Consider the following 6,096-nt stretch of genomic DNA (forward strand, 5'->3'; position numbering starts at 1 on the left):
GTTTGCATCACAAATTTGAATGCAGTGGTTTAAAAGAGCTCCAAGCTACAGACAGAAATGTCAAAAATGTTACAACCATCCCCGGTCTCCCCTAATGTGCTTTTTTATTTAGGTTGAAATCTAGTGGCAGCAATGGTTGTGACATTACACTTATTACATTATTTAGTGATATTTCATTTGGGGATAGTAGCACTGTAATCCTTTACGGGACCACTCCCATTTGCTTTGAAATCATATCATAAAGATCAATTAAAATGTGTGTTGTGTGGCCTGGCCATAAGGGGTTAAGTGACATTGACCCATGTTCATCTTACCAGTTTATTATACAGTCTGGTTTCAACATGCCATCCCTTGATCACCAATAATTTTCCTTATTTTTTTCTTCAGGATAAAATTCTCAAAGACCAATAGCTTTCCTGCTTCTGGTGTATACATTATATATATAGGATCCCCCTGGGCGTCAGGTGGTTTACCCACCATCATCTCAGCCGGAGTCCGGATCTCCCTGCCAAGCATGAGAAGGGCGGGTGAGCAGGAGGTGGAGTCCTGTGCAGCAGACCGGTACCAGTCCCATTGGTGTTTAGCTGTCACAATGGCCAGCTGCTGTGCTAGTGTGCAGTTAAATTTCTCGACCAGGCCATTGCTCTGAGGGTGGAGGGGTGTGGTGCAGGTCTTGTGGGAGCCCAGTTTTTCACACATGGCTGCAAACACACGGGACTCAAAGTTCTTGCCCCCAGTATGAATGACTTCGGGCACCCCAAATCTGCTGAACATTCCCTCCACCAGCGCATCCACTATGGTCTCTGCCTCCTGGTCCAGCAGGCAGTATGCCTCAGGCCACTTAGTGAAATAGTCCATGGCAGTGAGGATGTAGCAGTTACCTTGCTCTGTGTGTGGAAACAGACTAAGGACATCAATCCCCACTCTCTCCATCAGGCACCCCACTAGAAACTGTTGGAGCAGGGCATGAGATCTGTCTGTGGGCCCCTTACGGGCCTTGCAGCTATCACAGCGGCGGCAATTGTCCTCCATGTCTCGTTTGTGCTGGCCCCAGTAGAATCCCTGATGGAGGCAGCAGAGCATTTTGCCGACCCCGAAGTGACCAGATCCTGGGGCTCCATGTACCGCCTGGAGCACCACCTCTCTCAGGGCCCTTGGCACCACCACCTGCCAATGTGTCTCTCCTGTAGCTGGTTCTTTCCACCCCTTCTGCAGCACCCTGTCGCACAGGCGCAAGGCTTCAAACATTGACTAGAGTCCTTTTGTGGCTCGAGAGCACATTCTGACCTCCTCCCATGAGGGTCGGAACTGTGTTGCCAGTCACCTGAGCACTGGTTTGATGTCGACGTCCTCCGCCTGTTTGTGCCTCCACTCAGCTGCACCCACAGCTATTAGTTCATGCTCAGCCAGCTGCCCCTCTGACCCCATCTAAAATACAGCTTAATTACAATATTAAGTTGACCAAATGCAGAAGTGTTCAGCTATTTGTTCAGTTAGTTTATCTGCTTTTTTCTTTTTCTGCATCAAAGTCACTGGAGCTTTGTGCCTGCTCTGGTGCCTACCGGTGTGTATCTCTCACTTGAGCTCAGCATCACTTTCCTGGAGGTGCGTTTGTAGCAGCTAATAATGTAATAACTACTGTTAATGTAATAACTGGCATAATGTACTCAGGCTTGAGGTACCGAACTAGCTCTTTCAATCCCTTGCCCTCTACCACACTGATAGGCAGCATATTGGTCTCAATCATTCGGCACACAAACTGAGTGATGGCCTCTGACTAGCGCGCCCCTTGGCTAGCAGCCTTGTTCTTAATGTGGTGCAGCATAATGCTAATACACTATTCACCCAAATATAAGCTGGCCCTGACGCCTAGGACACACTGGATGCGTGAGCAGCGCGTGTGCCTCATGGAACGTCTTGCTTTTCATTTCGGCACCCATGTTAACAGGTTAGAGCAGCCACAGCTCGCGTGAGACACGCATCTCATGCGAGGCTGCTGCTTCGCATCATCTAGAGATTCGAGGTCTATTTTCTCCGCGTGACTGCGCGGTTCTCAGCAGAAATAGACAAGGAACGCGATAGAAAGATAGGGCTGCCAGTGGCAGAAGCGCCGCAGCAGACACACTTCCTGTGTGGACGCTGCAAGCGTGAGAGACACAGCAGTTCAGCGACGCACACGCACTGCTGAGGTTCGTCACACAGGCGTCACACATCCAGTGTGTCCTAGGCGTGAGTATAACTGTTTTTGGAAAAATAATGTTAAAGTTACTTTTTGAATATAACTTACATCATATTATACTTACGTACTCACACACTCTCCTACCAGGCTCTTGAAAGTGGTGAAAATTTATTTTCTCTGGCAGTTAGCATTTATCAGACTGCCTGTTTTGTCTTTTTGAGCTCCTTGGTATTTGGCAGCTTGACATATTCTGTTTCTGCAGTAGAAATGTCAGAAGATGCTTTTTTTCTTCGTCTTCACTTGTCATGAATTTATTACACAACTCTTCAAATTGGACTAACGAAACAGTTTTAGGGCTGACTGACTTTCTCACTCTGACTGACACTCGATATAAATAGATTTTAAGACAACATCAAGGCTACAAACAACCCACAATGCAACACTCTGTGTAAGAGTCAGTTTTACATCAGTACTTTATCCATTCAAAAAGAGTATCTGATGTTGTGAACATGTAATTGTTTAGCCGTTAGCGAAGTATGTATGCAAATTAACCTATAGACTGACATGTGTAACTTGTCAAAAATATTGTCAGTGGTTTACCAATCAACAGTTAACTGCTGACATCCCTAGTCATGTGTCACAATAATGTTATTGAGTTGAAATTTTGAGGCTTTTCTAAACAAATATTGATTAAAACGATCTACATTGATTGATCAAGGCTCTCAGTCTGTCTGTGAGGTCACCTGTTTCTTCCACTTGCTATGGTGGGCGGGGCAATGAAATCAATGAATCAATAAATACAAACACTGCTGATTTCTTCCCATGGAGCCAACATGCAAACTATTTTGGTTCTGTAAATATCTGCTGTCAGTCAGCCTGGTGAAGACAGGTTAGCCGGCCACTGGTCAGAATCTGCTGCTGACAGTTGGCTGTTACTGTGGAGAGAGATGCTGAATGCAGGTCGGAGTAGGTGTGGATTGAATGGTTAGAACGCACTCACTGACATCTCCCAGTAACGTTGCATTGGTGAAGGCTCGTAGTATGGGGATAAAACTTGGTGGCCACAGGGGGCCACCTACATGGAGTATTTGGTGTCTACATAGTTACTTTTTATGGCCACAGGCCATCAGGCCATGGTTCATGTTGAACCCTGGAAAAGTGTTCCTAATATTCCCTCCTTGCGTATGTTAATGGAGTGGTAAAATATTAGGAACACCATTTAATATAATGCACCCCAGTACACCACCAGTATCCACTACGACCTCAATAATAAACATAAAGTAGATTTATCACATTTCTGACAATGTCAACAAACTGAAAATGTATAGGCTTCATAAATGTAGAATTTATAGCAGAGCTGTTGTATTGGATTGCATTAGATTGCACAGGTTTTTCTAATGAAGTGGCCAGTGAGCGTATGTCAATGTGTGTTGTTTGAGGATGGCTTGGATTAGGGCAATGTGGCAAGAGAATAAAAGGCAAGAAGAAGGGACGGTGCCAGCCAGCTGGGTAGACACAGAAAACATGCCGTTATTCTGGCCAAATGTGTAAATGCAACAAGACATTTGAATGAATGCCGCAAACCATCTGATGGTTGGAGAGAGTTTCCTCTTCTGAAAGTGAAGATGAGATCCGGTAGGTACAGTTGCATGATACATTTATTTTGTAGATTTTAGATCATTAACCTGCCATATCAATGTTATGCATTCATGGGTGCAAGAGCTCCATCTGCAGACGGATTTCCATCAAAACTGAACTTTTTGTTCCATCATAGTCTGTTTATTGTTAATTGTTTAAAAATTGTTTATTTCTAATGCAAAAAAAGAAATTCTTTTATTGATACTTTTGTAACGTTTATGCATTTTAAAAATGGTGCAATTTGACTCAAAACATTTTTTTTCACCAGCACCCACGTGCACTGACAATCTTTTTGCTTTGCCACTGTTTGATGTTATTTATGATTTATCGATGACTTCAAAGAATGTGATAACTTTAACTTCACGAGTAGTACAGAAGCTGAAGAAGGTGCACTGGAAGTAAAAAGAAGAAGAAAAACTAAGACATCTGAAGAATGTTTGGCAGGTATTCTGTTTACTTTGCAGTTGTTAATCATTCACTGAGTTATACTCCTGCATTTATTTATTATCTAACCAGTTCTTATCTCTTCCAAAAGTAGTTATTCATGCCTATCTTGCAATGGAACAGTACTGTTAATGGAATTTCATGAACTCCCTTTTTGCCCTGTTGACAGTGCAACACTTCACTTAAAAGCAACACATCTTAAAATCCATTTAGCATACTTTCATGAATTCTTATGAGTGCACTATGCTACCAAAAGCAAACTATGTCAATTTTGGTGTCACCATGACAACAAGGCCACAATAATTAATAATTATTGCCATCAAATTTTATAAGCATACACACTCCTGTAGTATTAAACTTATAAACTCTGGTCATTGGATTGCCATGCAGTTTGCAGAGTGAAGTTATGCTTCCCATGAAATAAACCCTGTTGATGTCAGAGAGCCCATGTTATAGTCCATTACAGCTTGTAATTAAAATACTAATGTGAATCTAAAACACTGCTCCCACAACAAGGAATCCTAATACATTCCTCTTTTTACTCACCAGTCAGTCAGTTTTGTTAACTTAATAACAGTTAGCCTAGAACTGCAAACAACATCAATTATGACTCTTTCTATTATGAACTTTTGATCGATGGAGGTTTTATGTTCGTAAAACTTTCCTCGAGCCAAACTCATCATTCTTCTTGTCGCTGAAAATAGTTCTTTATGACTCTAGCTGTATGCTTGGGGTCATTGTCATGTCATGAATAAATTTGGGACCGATCAGACACCTTCCTGATGGTATTGCATAATGGATAAGAATCTAAACATCTAGGGTGCCTAAAACTTTTGCACAGTGCTGTATATATATATATATAAGGAATTGCTTATCGATGTGTAAAAAAGGTCAAACTGATGGTTTTATGTAATATTAGAAGGGTTAGTGTTACATAATTTAGATCCACATATGGGCACGTCATCCACAGTTTCAATGTAAGGGATTCCATTTTTATTTTCAGTAATCACATTACAGTTGCTCCTCTGAGATTTTTTCTCTTTATTTGTGTTACTTAAGTATATGACTTTAACTTAGTTAGAGTTATGACAAATTTAACACCTAAAAAATTAAATCAAGGACAGCTCACTGATCAAATGCATGCTCAGTTTATACCAGCTAGTACACAGTGGCAGGCTGCTACTTCTGGACAGAGGTGTCGTTGCCAGTTAATCCACTGTTGCTGTCATGGCTGCTGAGAGTTTGAGCTCTATAGTGTATGTGTATAGAGAATATAGTAAAATAGGAATGCCAACAATGATTGAGGAGCACCCACTTGTGATTGATGGCAAAGGCTGATCTGGGTTTTTAGAAAGTAACTAAAAAGTAAAGTAAATTGTAATCCGATTCCTTTTTATAGCAACTAATTAGTAAAGTAATGTGATTGCAATTAATAGAAAGTAATTAGTAACTTTACTTCATAACTTTTTTGGAGTAACTTATCCAACACTGGTCATCCATTATGAAGAACAAACATGAGCAGTTTCATTTCTGGGCTAAGATGAGCAATTTTTTTGGGAGGCCAGCGTGCAGTGGTGAGATGAAAGTTAATAAAGTTACCGCTAGGGCAAACACTGGTCCACAAATTAGGATGACAAGTGAAGAGGTGTGATATTACTAAACTACTTTTTGTATAATCATTTTTCGGTAGTGTTTGCATGGATATAAATACGAGATTTCAATCCTTTCTCCAATTTTTGTACATTCCAATTCACGTGCCAATCCCACGTTCACACAGTTGCTCCTTTTCTCACCAATTTCTGTGACAGACAAATATTTCAGCTAGCAAAGGTTTA

Source organism: Thunnus thynnus, chromosome 7 (genome assembly GCF_963924715.1).
Source record: "Thunnus thynnus chromosome 7, fThuThy2.1, whole genome shotgun sequence".
In the NCBI taxonomy this organism is placed as follows: Eukaryota; Metazoa; Chordata; class Actinopteri; order Scombriformes; family Scombridae; genus Thunnus; species Thunnus thynnus.